Here is a 16,230-nt window from a genome sequence, read left to right as displayed (position 1 = left end):
TTCATTGACATTATGGTGGTAACTGCATTATAATCACTGTTGGCCTGATCAGTGTTGCTGTCATTTAATTGTCTCACAATATATCTCAAAAAAACTCTAGAATTTTGCGGGGAGCCGAGGAGATACAGGAGGCCAAGGAAGGGAACTAGCCTGACGGCACAGTTCTGAAGGCAGGGTTCCTAACCGAGGAGAAAAAGCCTACCCACCGGCACAGTTCCGAGGGCAGGTTTAGAAATAGGGAAAAGGACTTACCCGGCGGCACAGTTCCAAGGGCAAGTTCTAAAAATAATGAGGCTCATCTGCTAACCCGACAACAACGGCAACAATAGCAAAATGAAGGCTTTGCACAATAGTGCAAGAATAAAAATTGCTTCTTGGAAAATTCAGTCTTTTCTGTTATTTACTTATTACTCAGCCTTTTCTGTTATTTGTTTGTTATTCTTTGTTATTTTTCTATATTGTTTTGTGATTCAATAAAATTGGAACAACAAAAAATGGAACAGTAATAAAATAATAAGAGTTTCACCTTGGTGAAATTCCCCCATTCAGATCTAATGTAGGCAAAAACAAAGTGTTCATTGGTTTGTTACGAGTAAGAATAGGTTTCAGAGTTAGGTCATTGTGGAGTGTACAATAGGTTAGAATAGGTTAGACACACATTATTCTTGATGGAAAAGATAATAATCTTGCTTTTAATAAGTTTTGTAGGGGGCTTTTAAGTTTTATGAAATTAAGTTGCTCTGATATAAAGAATATTTTCTCATACTGTCCCCTGACCATAATGCCTTGAAGTTAGTACCTCAAGCTTTAATCTAAAAAATGAGTTTTTGTAAATGTTAAATTCTTGTGCTTGTGACCTTTCTAGTTGTTAAAGATTAGCTTAAAACAATAACGGGTGGCGCTTGCTAAGAGTAACCACAAGACGTTTTATACCGAATTCCTTATTTTCATATAATGTTTTTTCCACATGATGTTTTGTACCCATTGTAATTACACATGATGCATTGTATTTGTTAGTTTTAATTAAAATTCTTAGAACAATGTATATCTACTGTACCATGTAGTCTAAAATTTAACCTTTGAAAACATGACCTAAGCACTGTGATGTAAGTTACAATTAAGCTGTCTATATAAACTGTTACCTATGCTAATAAAATTTGAGCAGTCCAGCGCCCTGAAAGAAGGGACAAAGAGGCTGTCTCCGTGTGCTTCCCCGACATTGTCCATCCCCGGAGGGGTACCCTGGCTGCTGGAGCTGGACTCCGGCAGAATTTGAAGTTTGCCTCTGAAGGGACTGTTTGATTTTCCTTCCTCTTATTCTCATTTTCTTCCAATCTAAAAGAACATCCATTGTTTAGCCACCCAGCATAAAGATTACATTGCTCAGCCTATCTCACAGCTGTGTGTACAAGAGCCGGTGAATCACTCTGGTGCTAGCAACAATGGGTATCCATGACTACACTTGGCCTGAAGGGGCAGGGAGAGGAAGGAAGAGATTCCTGGAATGGAGTAAGCTATGGTTATAAAAGACAGTTGCCTGGCAAGAACTTTGGCTTCTGCATTGAATTGGGATCCCCCAGAATCAGATCCCAAAGGTAGGATTTCAGCACAAGCAGTTTATAGAAAAGCAATCCCAGAGGCACTGGAAGGGTGTGGGTAAGTGAGACAGCGTAAACAAGCAGGATTATGAGGCCATCCCAGAATAAACCCCCCACTTGCGTGTTCTGCCTGCCTTTTGTCTATAGAAAAACTTTAGTCAAAGAATTACTTTAATCAGGAAAGTGAGAAAACAGAGAGAAAAAGGAAAACAGTCAAGGAAGACAAAACAATAATAGTTTAGCCATTCAACAAAGTCAAGGACCTTTAATTCTTCCTCAAGGACTGTAGATAATATTCTGAGCCATGTCCTTGGAGCTGTTTTGCAGGTGCTAAGGCCCCAAAGGGTGGAAGAAGTTAACTGTATGCTGCCCACAAACATGTAGACCCCAGGCTGGTTGGAACCAGAAGGTTGATGATGCTGACTCCCAATTACCTCACTATCAACCCATCAGGAAAATGTCCAAGAACTGATTGCACCCTGCCCCTTGAACTCTCTAAGACTCCTCACTACCTGCTCCAGGGGGCCATAGCCCTCGAGGCATTAGCCTGCTGGGTTCCCTCTTTGCTTGGCAATTGAAGCTACTTTTTCTGTTTCCTCCAACTCTGTCTCCATGTTTCTGTTCGGCATTGGTGTACAGAGGTAGCTGATACTTTGGCAACAACAGAGCAGGGAAGGAGGCCAATACATTGTGCATTGATTAGCAGACCACTACTAAGTGCAATGGGGTGCGGTCTCAGGAGGGACCTCTAGGAGATGCTGAAGAACATGGCTCAGAGTTGTCCCCACCTAGGGGAGAGGAAATGGGGATGAAAATGGGGGTAAAAAATTTCCCTGTGAGTCCAAGCAGCAGAGAGAGCGCTAGGAAAATGGCAGAAGAGGAGTTCCTGTTGTGGCTCAGCAGTTAACAAACCCAACTAGTATCCATGAGGACTCAGGTTGATCCTTGGCCTTGCACAGTGGGTTAAGGATCTGGCGTTGCTGTGAGCTGGGGTGTAAGTCACAGATGCAGCTCAGATCCAGGGCTGCTGTGGCTGTGGTGTAGGCTGACCTCTACAGCTCCAATTCGACCCCTAACCTGGGAACCTCCATATGCTGTGGGTGCAGCCCCCAAAACAAAGAAAATGAGAGGAGACTTAAGTTCTTAAGTTCTAGTTCTGGCTCTACTAATTTGAATGATGCCACTTGAGCAAGTCATTTAGCACCTCAAGCTGTTTCCTCATCCTCATAAAAAGAGCAAGATCCTATTGACCTAATAAAGCTATTATGCAAAGTAGAAGAATATAAAATACCCTATAATTAAAAGGGTTATAAAAACAATGAGGTGCTAGTATATCCTCACTGTTCCAGATGGATGAGAAGCAATATTGCTTTTAAACACATTTAGGAAGGAAACGCCACTATTTTATTTCACTGTGTTTTTTCAATTAGGAAGACATTTGCCTACCTACCGCCACGAAATTTGTTAATGAGATAAGGCATGTTGTACTTACAATTGTTATCTTTTTTTTTTGTCTTTTTGCTATTTCTTGGGCCGCTCTCACGGCATATGGAGGTTCCCAGGCTAGGGGGCGAATTGGAGCTGTAGTCTCCGGCCTACGCCAGGGCCACAGCAACTCGGGATCCGAGCCGCGTCTGCAACCTACACCACAGCTCATGGCAACGCCGGATTGTTAACCCACTGAGCAAGCGCAGGGACTGAACCCGCAACCTCATGGTTCCTAGTCGGATTTGTTAACCACTGCGCCACGACGGGAACTCCTACAATTATTTCCTTACCACTATCTCCCACCAAAGAAATCTACATTCAAATCCTTTTTTTTTTTTTTGTCTTTTGTCTTTTTAGGGCCGCACCCTCGGCACATGGAGGTTCCCAGGCTAGGGGTCCAATCCGAGCTACAGCTGCCAGCCTACACCATAGCCACAGCAACTCGGGATCAGAGCCATGTCTGCGACCTACACCACAGCTCACAGCAACGCCAGATCCTTAACCCACTGAGCGAGGCCAGGGATCAAACCCTCAACCTCATGGTTCCTAGTCAGATTCGTTTCCGCTGCACCACGACGGGAATTCCAACTACTTGTTTTCACTTTTCTTTTAAGGTAGAAAATGAGCCTAATGATGGAGGAACTATCAGATTATAGTAAGTACTGGGGAGAACATCTTCAATGTGCAATCACCAATCCAAGGAATGAATAAAGTTACAATTATGGTTCCTTAATGGAGATCTCAGAGTTTCTGCCTTGTTACAAATCAGGAATCAAGATATAATTAACTCAGAGAAACTCATGAAACAAAAGCTGGTGTTTCCTTTGGAGTTATCACACTGTTACTGCCTTAAGATCCCAGCTAGAGTAGTAACTCATTTGGCTGGCCTAAAGTTTAGAGGAAGGAAGAAAGAACTCTTGGGGAGAGGAGATTGTTTTTAAACGTACCGCTACTAGGAAAATAGCATTTGATCGTTCTTATGCATCCATAACAAGGTAGAGGAAGGTGAAGATAAAGTCATTAAGGAAACAAAAATAAGACATTTTATAATGAGTGAACACTTTAAAAAAAGTGAACATAAAGATACTCTTTTTGCCGAGTCTATTGTTTCAAGTCCTTATGGTGGGTGGGTACAGGAAGATTTAAAAGCAGAGGGAAGGAAAAGGCTTTGCCCTTTTCCTTAAAAAGTTAACTATTTTAATCACGTTTCTCGCTGTTATCTCTTTGCTTCACATAAGGAACACTGCAATACTCTATTATAACACCGTCTTGAGGAAACAGCCACTGCCCTCCTGAAAAACATAACAGATATAGCAGCTCAGGGCTAACAACTCCAGGAAAGAAAGTTTTTGCCTAGACCCTCCTCCCAGTAAGGTTAAAGGAAATTACTTTTTAAAAAATCTCTATGAAACGATAAACCATTTTCCATGTAATAAGCTATTACTTTTATATTCCTAAACTTGCTAGATTGTTCCAATTTGTAATACCTAAACCAACAATAATACATTAGGATTTTTAAAAGATTTTTTGGATGGAAGGGGTATTCAAATAATTTAATTTACACAGAATGTTTATGTGAATACTCTGATATTTACACAACTGTTACTTCAAATATGGAAAATATACATTGGTTTGGGTTTTGGCATCAGACTGCTAGGAGTAATCAAACAGATGGATATTACCTGGGTGTTATTCTTAGAATGCTGTTAAGAGAGCCTTAATCAAAATTAAAATAACTTTACTACCTGCCTGCCTGCAGATACCTTTTTTTTTGCTTTTTTTTAGGGCCTCACCCACAGCATTTGAAAGTTTCCAGCCTAGGGGTCGAATCAGAGCTACAGCTGCCAGTCTACACCATAACTCATGGATCCCTGGCCCACTGAGCGAAGTCAGGGATCAAACCTGCCTTCTCAGGGATACTAGTTGGATTCGTTTCTGCTGCGCCACAATAGGAACTCCTGCCTGTGGATATCTTAGATTCTTCAACTCTGGACAAGTTATTTTACCCCACAACTAGTTATAAATAGCCATAAGAAAAGTAACAACAGATAATCATTTCTAGGTTTAAAAAAGAAGATGCATGTACTTAAATGAATTATAAGTATTGATATTGATATGAATTATAAATATTGATCTGAGCAATAAATGGGAACCAAGGGGTAGAGAGATTATGCTCTCCCCACAACACATTTTGAGTTCTGTGGCAGACTAGACAGTGAGTTCTTTTCCAAAGAAGTGGATATTAGTCAAAAGAAATCCTTATGATCGTTAAGTATGAACTGCACACATATTATCTGCAGAAAATTCCTAGACAACTTGCAAAGAAGAGGCAGAGAGACCTTGAGGTCATCTCTCAACTGAAATCTGATCACAATTCTCAGCTATGGAGAAAAAATTTTTAGAGAATAAATACAGACGGAGGTCTTACATTTTGGAGGCTGTCTAGGCTCACTGATACAAGAGTATTGCTTGATGCAATGAGTCCTTTTTCCCCTCAAATAAGAAAATTCAACGTACCAAAGGTATGACTTCTCCCTAAATATCAGGAAACGCTGTGGAGTACCAAGTGTGATCACATCTCCAGATGTTAGAGCTCCACATTATGGGACATCCCTTCAATTTCTGAACCTGAGCTGGGGCATAATTTACTGTGGAAAACTGTTGAAGGAACTTCATATTCTTGGAAACTCCCTGGATTATAAACTCTGAACTAGAGCTAGCAGTAAGTGTTTGAAAGTTCACGCTCCCAGAGAAGTGGCAACACCTTCAAAGCCAGGCAAGGGGCCCCTGCCCTAGCCCTGCACCTTAGAGGGACCCATAAACCAGAAAACCACAAATGACGAATTTTGTAAAAATCACTTGGGCACTTCTGTCACTGGGCACCTCACAATCCAACACATCCGCTGCTGTGATTTATACCACTGAGACAACAGAGATACCTTGCCACACTGCCCTGTGTTCAGGAATGAAGACTGTTGTCCAAATTGAGGACTGTGGCCCTGCAGACGTCAGAGGTGCACAATGCTTCAGAGTGTGAGAAGTATTTGAGTTGGAGAAATAATTAGGGAAGAAAAAAAATAAGCTCACCAAGTCTTTCCTCTCAAACATTATGGCCACAATAGATTCTTGAATAGTAACATATTTGCCAACGGAGCAGAGTGTTCATTTTCTTGAACTCTTTATCCAACATTCACAATTCAGCAGTTTTTACAACAGTTAAAAATGGCATTTGACGAACAACTTGCAATATTAAACAATTAATAATATCCTAAATTTGTATATATAGAAATCTAAATATCATATACAAAACACACCTATTCTTCACATTGGTAACTACAATTACAAATAGCTTTAAGTTTATAGAAATATTTTATAATAATGAATTAAATTTCAAAAACAGTTAAAACTTGCAACTGTATTTAAATAAATTTAATTAAAATTTTGAGTCATTACCATCATGCTTCACATTTGAACTTAGCACATAATTTTGTATATAATAAAATAAAAATAATTCCTTGAAGACATTGTAAAACTTTTTTATATTTACTTTACACTTTTTCTATAAAAGACATTCAAAGCTTGTACACATTTGGGCAGTTTAAAAGCTGCCCCTAATTTTTTTTTATATATACTTTCTTTCCACAGAGAAGTTGGGGGGAGGGGGTGTGGTCCATATAGTACTCTCAGGAGGCTTGAACTGGCTTTTAAGGCTAGATCAAAAAAGGCCATTCAGGTTCTGCCTTGTTCACTAGAACACTCACTCCTGAAGCCCTGAGCCAACATTTAAAAAGTCCAACTATCCTGAGGCTGCCATACTGTGAGGAAGCCTGAGCCACAAGAAGAGATCATATATAGACTCTCCAGTTAAAAGGCGCAACTAAGCCCAGCCTTCAAGTATTCTCAGCCCAGGCATCAGACATATAAGTGACAAAACCTACAGATGATACTGGACATCAGCCAGTAAATTCACTCCCAGCTATCTGAGTCTTGCCCCCTAATACTCCAGACATTATGAACCAGAGATAAGCCACCTCTGCTGTACCCTGTCTAAATTCCTGACCCAGAGAATCCACGGTGATAATAAAGTAGTTGTCATCTTATGCCACAAAATTTTGTTATGGTGTTATACACCATTAGAAAACTAGAATGTTTTCAATACAATTATATTTCACTCTTTTTTTTTTGGCTTTTTTAGGGCCCCACCTACCGTATATGGAAGTTCCCAGGCTACGGGCTGAACTGGGGCTGCAGCTGCCAGCCTATGTCACAGCCACAGCATCAGGGGATCCCAGCTACATCTGTGACCTACACCACAGCTCATGGCAACGTCAGATCCAGAACCCACTGAGCAAGGCTGGGGATCAAATCTGCATCCTAATGGATACTAATTAGATTTGTTTCCACTGTGCAACAACAGGAATTCCTATTTCACTTTTTAAAATTTTTTTTACATATTCCACTAAGATTCCTGAGGATAATTATTATTTAAGCTAGTGATAGAAACTGTAAAAGTGGAGGGAAGGAAAAATGTTTAAGAGACAAAAGTAGAAAGAGTGACTTCTGGTTATGACACCAAGAGAGATTCAGCAACACATCTCTGCAACAAAACAAGAATCTGCTTCCAGGAACGTGGAATAAATATATTTTTCCATATTCCTGTTGGCTAACTACAACCAAAAACTCTGGATTATACGCATTATAATAAGAAGATTCTAAAAGATGGAAAGAAGGTGGAAGATTGGCTAGGGACCTAGTGACCCTAAAAATGACACAGTGGTAAGTTCCTTGGGATTTCTTTTTGCCTTATAGATCCCAGACTTGGAGGAAGCTGGCTCCCATCCCCACCCAGCAGTAACAAGCAGAGCTGCTTCCTGGGTGTCACTGGGGGCTGAATAGGGAACCAAGACTTTCATTGCTACCTGGTAGTAATGGGGCAGCACACCCCCTCCAACGCCAGAGTAATGTCAGGGGAAGCTAAGACAGTATTTAATTAAGATACAGAGTCTCCTAACATAATATCCAAAATGTCCAGGGTTTTTTTTTTTTTCCTGTCTTTTTTTGCTTTTTCTAAGGCTGCTCCCATGGCGCATGGAGGTTCCCAGGCTAGGGGTCGAATTGGAGCTATAGCCACCGGCCTACGCCAGAGCCACAGCAACACGGGATCCGAGCCGCGTCTGCGACCTACACCACAGCTCACAGCAACGCCGGATCCTTAACCCGCTGAGCAAGGTCAGGGATCGAACCCGCAACCCCATGGTTCCTAGTCAGATTTGTTAACCACTGCGCCACGATGGGAACTCCCAAAATGTCCAGGTTTTGACCAAAAATATACCATCTCTATAACCAGGAAGATCACAAACTGAATGACAAAAGACAATAACAGATGCCAACAGAGAGATTCTAGTTTAAATTCTACTTTAGTTTCTAGTAGAAATTCTAATTTAAATAAGGATATTTAAAGTAATCATGTGAATAAGTCTTTGAGAGTTCTAGTTATTATGTAAATATGGGTAAGCCACTAAAGTATGTTATGATATATGTCTTTTTAGGGCCACATCCGAGGCATATGGAGGTTCGCAGGCTAGGAGTTGAATCTGAGCTGTAGCTGCTGGGCTACACCACAGCCACAGCAACATCAGATCCGAGCCACGTCTGCGACCTACACCACAGCTCCTGGACACACCAGATCCTTAACCCACTGAGCGAGGCCAGGGATCAAACCCATGTCCTCATGGTTCCTAGTCAGATTCATTTCCTCTGAGCCAATCATGGTAACTCCTGTTATGATTTAAATATATGGTCTCTTTTACAAAATTATTTTCCTTACATATGAAAGTCCAGAGGTAGGAAGTTCAGGGCAAACATTATAAAGTTTCCACAGTTGTCAGGGATCCAGGTTTCTTCCATTTTGCTGCCTACCTTTGCTTACATGTCTTCTCATGTTCCAAAATGACTGCTCAAGATTTAGCCATTTCACTCAAAATTTAAGCAGTAGGATGGAGAAGGGAGGAAAAGAAGGAACAGCCTGCATTTCTCAAGAGATTTCTCTAAAGTCCCATCAATTCTTTAATGTATATCCCATTGATCAGAATTATGCATAACCCCAACTCACTGCAAAGGAGACTGGGAAATGTCATCTGTTGGCTACATTGTGCTCAGTTAAATACCGGGGTTCTATCATTTGAGAGCAGGGAGAATGGGTGTGTGGTCAGCAATTATCAGTCTTTTTTATTGAGTGAAACTTATATTCAGACTGGAGAAAAGGTGGGACTATAGACAGTTTCCAAAGGATAAAATGAGGAAGAAAAGTAAAAATGGAAAGAATGGAAAAGAAAAGCAGTAGAGGAATTCCTGCTGTGCTCAGCGGGTTAAGAATCTGACTAGACAGACAGTGAGACACCAACATCAAATGCTATCACTTACATGTGGAATCTAAAGAAAGGACACAATGAACTTCTTTGCAGAACAGATACTGACTCACAGACTTTGAAAAACTTATGGTTTCCAAATGAGACAGGTTGGGGGGTGGGGGGGATGCACTGAGGGTTTGGGATGGCAATGCTATAAAATTTGGTTGTGATGATCATTGCACAACTATAAGTGTAATAAAATTCATTGAGTAATAATAATGAAAAAAAAAAGAATCTGGCTAGAATCCATGAGGATGTGGGTTTGATCCCTGGCCTTGCTTAGTAGGTTAAGGATCTGGCGTTGCCATGAGCTGTGGTATAGGTTGCAGATGAGCTTGGATCCCACATTGCTGTGGCTGTGGCGTAGGCTGGCAGCTGTAGCTCCAAATGGGCCCCTAGCCTGGGAACTTCTATATGCTGCAGGTGTGGCCCTAAAAAGAAAAATAAATAAATAAAATTTTAAAAAAGAAAAAGGAAAAAGAAGGAGATATATTAAGGAAAAGTATAACATCATAAGTGAGTTTCTTTTTAGGAACAGTAGTTAGTGTCTAATTAGCACAATACTTACTATTAATATTAACAGCTAGGAGTTCCCGTCATGGCTCAATGGTTTACGAATCCAACTAGCATCCATGAGGACTTGGGTTCGATCCTTGGTCTCTATCAGTGGATTAAGGGTCTGTCTGTGGTATAGGTCGCAGACACTGCTCAAACCTGGTATTGCTGTAGCTCTAGCATAGGACAACAGCTATAGCTCTGATTCAACCCCTAGCCTGGGGACCTCCACATGCTTCAGGTGCAGCCCTAAAAAAAGGAAAAGACCAAAAAAAAAAAAAACACAACACCAAATATACTAACAGCTAAAGAATTTTTTTGAATAATTTCAAAGTAAAAACATATTCCTTCTATAATATATTCTTTGTTTATTAATCTCTTAATAAGAAAGGAAATTAATTCCTCCAGAGCTACTTAACTTTGCTTTTTGTTGAACATGTAGGCACCATTTATTTTATTTACTAGGATACATGCTTGTGAACCACTGTTTAAATAACATAGTTATTTTAAACACGGTTATTATAAAGATGAGTGATAGTTTAAAAATGCATCCTGGGGAGAGAGGGTGAGAGGAGGAGGGCGGGAATGGTTATGAAAGGACAACATGAAGGAACTTTTTGGTGATGAAATGGCTTCGTGTCTTTACCGTGGTGGTGGAAACATAAAATCACATGTGATAAAACTGCACAGAATTTAATATACACATACACACATGTGTAAAAGTAAAATTGGGAAAATCTGAAGAAAATGGGTGAATTCTATCAATGCCAATATTCTGGTTGTGTGCACCACAATTGTGCAAGGTGTTATCTTTAAAGGGTACAGAGTATCTCCCTGTATTATATCCTACAATTTCATGTAAATCTGTACTTATCACAACATTTTTAATTTAGTTTTAAAAGCATCAGTGACAAAAATGATTCCACACATATTCTTAGCTTATTTTCTTAAGGAAAAAAAAACATTGAGAACTTCACCTTTTTATCCGCTTATTAGTTTCTTTTATTAAGAGAAGTTCTCGACTTTACTGATTAACAATGCATCAAATTTTTTCTTTATGATCAGTAATCTTTCTGTCCAGTTTAAGAAATATTTGCCTTCCCCAAGATCATGAGGTTGTTCTCTCATGTTATCTCCTAGTAGCTTTGTTGTTTCACCTAAGTCTATAATCTATGTAAAATCAAAGTTAGCCAATACAGTTAGGAGTTAAGATACATTGCTGTCTTATGAACATCCACCTGACCCAGAATAATTTATTGACAAGATCATTCTTTCCTCACTGCACTGTAGTCATCACTTCCATCATAAATCAAATGACTACATATGTCTAGGTTTGTTTCTGGACTCTATCCTTTTCTATTGGTCTATTTGTCTATCTTGGAGCCAAAGCTCTGTTTTATCCTAATAATGACTTTATCTTAATAATAAGAAGTGATATATAGTAGGTATAGACCCTCCAACTCTGTTCTTCAGATTCTCTTGGTTATTTCTGGCCTTTTGCAATTACAGATATAGTTTACCCTTGAACAATGAAGGGGTTGGGAGCTCTGACCCCCATCAGGTGGAAAATCCACATATCATCTAGCACCTTAGCATTAACCATTAAATATTAAATTAAAATTATCTAATTAAACATTTTTTAAATGTACGTGGAAGTTGACCCACACAGTTTAATACAGTTATACCATTAAACCATTATAGTTTAATGGTCAACTATAAATTTGAAGTCTGTTTGTCAATTTTTTTTTTTTTGTCTTTTTGCCATTTCTTGGGCTGCTCCCACGGCATATGGAGGTTCCCAGGCTAGGGGTCAAATCGGAGCCGTAGCCACCGGCCTACGCCAGAGCCACAGCAACACGGGTCCGAGCCGCGTCTGCGACCTACACCACAGCTCATGGCAATGCTGGATCCTTAACCACTGAGCAAGGCCAGGGTTCAAACCTGCAACCCCATGGTTCCTAGTCGGATTTGTTAACCACTGAGCCACGATGAGAACTCCAAAGTCTGCCTGTCAATTTTTACCCCAAAATGCTGGAATTTTTACTGGGACTGCACCGTATAGATTCAGTTTGGGAAGAAGTAATATATTTTCATTAATAAGTCTTCCTAGCCATGAATTTGACGTAGCCCTACAGTTATTTAGGTTTTCTTTAATTCCTCTCAGAAACAGCATATATTTTGATATATCTCATAATATTTTAGATTCATTCCTATTTAATTTTTGTTATTATAAATCTTATCATCCCAAATTTTTATTTTCCAATTTATTATTGCCATAATATAGGAATACAATTGAGTTTTATATACTGACCTTGTATTTATCCTTTCCATTGCTCTTAACTTATTCTTCTGTCTCAGTGCTTCCATCTGGGATCATTTTTCTTTTAGCCTAAAATATTCCCTTTAGCAATTCTTTTTTTTTTTGTCTTTTGTCTTTTGTCTTTTTAGGGCCACACCCATGGCATATGGAGGTTCCCGGCTAGGGGTTGAATCGGAGCTGTAGCTGCTGGCCTATACCACAGCCACAGCAATGTTGGATCTGAGCCACATCTGTGACCTACACCACAGCTCATGGCAATGCTGGATCCTTAACCCACTGAGCGTGGCCAGGGTTCAAACCTGAGTCCCCTTTGTTTACCACTGAGCCATGATGGGAATGAATTCCTCTTAAGCAATTCTTTATGTGGGTCTATAACAAAAAAGTTTTTTTTCTCAATTTCTGTTTTCTAAACACACTTTTATCATCATTTTTGAAAGGTATTTTGCTGATATAGAATTCTAGGTTAACTTCTTTTAAGACATTATTCCACTTTTATGGCTTTCCTTGTTTCTCTCAAAAAGTCAGGTATGAATCTTATCATTGCTCTTTTGAAGGTAATAGGTCTTTTTTAAACTCTATTTTTGGTAGATTTGTGGAGGAGAAATGTTAGATGTGTAGCTTGATAAAAGGAGCTGGTACGAGTCCTCAAGATGTGGGGCCTTTCTCTTTCCTTCTAGATGTCAAAAGTCATGCAGGGTCCTGTCCTATCTTTTTAACAAAAGTGTCTACATGGTCTATCACTGCCTTCTTTAGGAGCAAGTTCTACCCACTGCATGCATATGGGAGCAAGATTGAGAAGCTGACCTACCTGACTCTTCCAACAGTGGTACCTCAATAAATAACTCAATTGTCCAAGGGCACTACCAAGATCAACAGCTTCTGTGTGCTTTAAACATCCCCAAGAGCCACTCCTACTTCTAAAGAAAGCCTCTACTCATGCAACTTTTTTTTATCCAACTACAATTCAATACTGTCTGCCTTCTATTTTTCAGATTATCATAATGTCTGGTCCATTGAGAGCACTCTTTTTTTTTTTCAGTATCAGTGTATGCTTATGGATATACATGACTGCATGTATTCATCTAACTTTCCCATAATTTTTAGAGATTTTAGAAAGCGGGAAGAAGTGAGGAGAGGCTAGAACTTGTTCTCAGTCTGCCATCTTGATTCAATCTCTTGGCTAAATTTCTAAGCACATATTGAACTCTTTTAGTATCAGACACAGACAGCTGCTAGTATCATATGATCTTATTTGGAAATCTCTGCTTTGGAGATGATATCGTTTGAAGCTATTTCAATTTAAGACAACTCTCATGTTAAAATTGGCATCTGCATAACAATAATGAATAAATTTCATTCTTCTCCCTCAAAATTATCTTCCAGATTTTAATATCTCAAAAGAGTTGAGTTCTGTATTACAGAGATTCCTACAAACATATCACAACAAAAATTTAGTATTTTTGCTCAACTCTAACAAAAAAGAGAAAAATAGAATTTTTAAAAATATGTGGAAGTTCCCATTGTGGCTCAGTGGTAACGAGCCCAACTAGTATCCATGAGGATGTGGGTTTGATCCCTAGCCTTGCTCTGTGGGTTAAAGCATCTGGCATTGCCATGAGCTGTAGTGTAAGTCACAGACATGGCTCAGATCCTGCATTGCTCTTGCTGTGGTGTAGACTGGCAGCTGCAGCTCCAATTTGACCCCTGGCCTGGGAACTTCCATATGCCACAGGTGTGGACATTAAAAAAAATAAGCAAAAACTTATGTAAAGAGCTAAAATTCAAAAATAAGAAAAAGCAACTCAGAAATCCTAAAATGTTATTTTCCTACACTCAACCCTGAAATTATTCAGTCAACAGACTCTTTTGCCACCACTAATAAATTCATTAATAACTTATCATTGATTTAACATCGATTGAGAACTAAAGAGTAAAATGCAAACGTGGAAATCCTAATTGGTCTCCAACAGGTTGTACAATAGAAATTTCATATAAAGAAATGCAATCCTGAAATGATATAAAAACTAAATAGCCTTCCTCTCTTGCTCTCTCTCTCCCCCTTCACACTCCCCTCCCAAGCCTGCCTGCCCCTGCCTATATTTTCTCCGCACCAATCTCCTCTCTCTTTAAATAAACACTTAATTGCCTCACTATCCTTAGTCTCTTTGACAAATCCTTTCTCCAAAGAGACAAAGTTCTGGGGACCTACATCAAGTGGTTAGAGTTCAGCATTCTCACCTGATTTCTAAAAACTAGGGGGCTGATGACCCTATTCTGCTAGCCACCAGAAAATAGGGTTATCAGCCCCCTAGTTTTTATAAATCAGCTACCCAGCAGAAATGACTTCTACTCCTATGAACCATCTTCTGAGGATCCTCCCCCAGAGCCAAGTCTGGTGCTCAGGGAGGTTTGTGGCTGTCTAGGCCCCAAAACATGCTCCAGATGTTACCAGGCACATTACTGCAGTAGGAGCATCAGCCACTGGACTGGAGATTGGGACATAAGCAGGTTTGTGCACAAGCAGATAATTTAGACAATACGGTTTCAGACCACAACTTCCTTTTACCAGAATTTGAAACTGTAATAGAGACAGACGAGATTGTGCCTGAAGTTGTAGAAAAAGAAGATGAAACAGAGATTATAGGGAGCATGGGTGAAGCACCCAAGTAAGAATTGGATTCCACGGCAAAGCATGAATCTAGGAAAGATAGAATTTTCCAGACGTTTAAAACTAAAATATCCATTGAACCAGAACAGATTCTCAGATATGGCAGAGGGGTTGCCCCCATCTGGATCTCCAGTGAAAATATCCCTCAAGAAAAGGATATTCCAGACTGCCCCTGTGGTGGTAAGAGAATATTTGAATTCCAGGTCATGCCTCAGCTGCTCCCAACTACCTGAAGGCTGACAGGCTGAGCAGGAGTGTTGATTGGGCCGTCCTGGCTGTCTTCACCTGTGCTGAAAGCTGTGGATTGGGTACTGGCTACACAGAGGAATTTGTTTGGAAGCAAGATATATTGGATACAGCTTAAAGACAATGTTGGAAAGCCTTAAAAACATTCATAATCTCTTAGACCTTGAAATTCCATTTCTAGGACTTTATCCTAAGGAACTAATTATGCTAGACACATACAAAGATGTTGTTTTAGGTCTCGTTTACATTGTCTTAAGATTAGACAAAAATGTCCACTGACAGGGAATTAAGTAAGTTTTGGTGTATCTATCCAGCAGGATATGCTATGCAGTCTTAATGATATAGACATATCAAATAAGATATAGACAGGTATTCATAGTATGATCTTATTTTCATAAAAATATTTATACCTGTGTATGTGTACCAAAAATAATCTGGAAAGATAAAACTAGATGTGAATTGGTTAAGTGAAAAGTGGGACTAAGTGATATGATCTTTTTACTTATACTTCTTTCTATAATAAAAATGGGTTGTGTGTCTAAAAATAAGTTAATTAAATATTCATGAATTAAATCTAAAGAGTTCAATGAAACAGTCTTTTTAAAAATATTTAATGCATATCTAGCAAGTCCTGGGTACCGTTCTAAGCATGAGATACAGAGAACAAAACAGACAAAACCCTCTGTTTTGTGCAGCTTATATTCTAGTAAATACATATATTTGGAATAATAGGAACTTGGCCTTTTCCTACAGCAATTACTAAAAAGGTAGATAAATATTTTATGCCTAAACACAAATATAGATATCTCTTACAGCAGTCCACCACACAATCACATAAAAATATGTTTGAGAACATTTATAACAGAGATATATTTAGCTACTTCAAAACATTAGAACATCATGTCAGAGAATGTGAGCATTGGCAGGGTCCTAAAATTTATCTGC

The 16,230-nt window shown here is 39.3% G+C and overlaps 1 protein-coding gene and 1 pseudogene across 1 annotated transcript in view; one reads left to right on the top strand and one right to left on the bottom strand.

The window, feature by feature from the left end:
* ENTPD1 (ectonucleoside triphosphate diphosphohydrolase 1) overlaps positions 1 to 16,230 on the bottom strand; it is a 125,121-nt gene that overhangs the window by 107,922 nt on the left and 969 nt on the right. The gene's annotated exons all lie outside the window — the stretch shown is intronic.
* Positions 8,593 to 15,403, top strand: LOC125116993 (programmed cell death protein 2-like; annotated as a pseudogene).

This window comes from Phacochoerus africanus, chromosome 15 (assembly GCF_016906955.1).
Source record: "Phacochoerus africanus isolate WHEZ1 chromosome 15, ROS_Pafr_v1, whole genome shotgun sequence".
Classification (NCBI taxonomy): Eukaryota; Metazoa; Chordata; class Mammalia; order Artiodactyla; family Suidae; genus Phacochoerus; species Phacochoerus africanus.
This window is presented reverse-complemented; position numbering and strand designations above follow the sequence as displayed.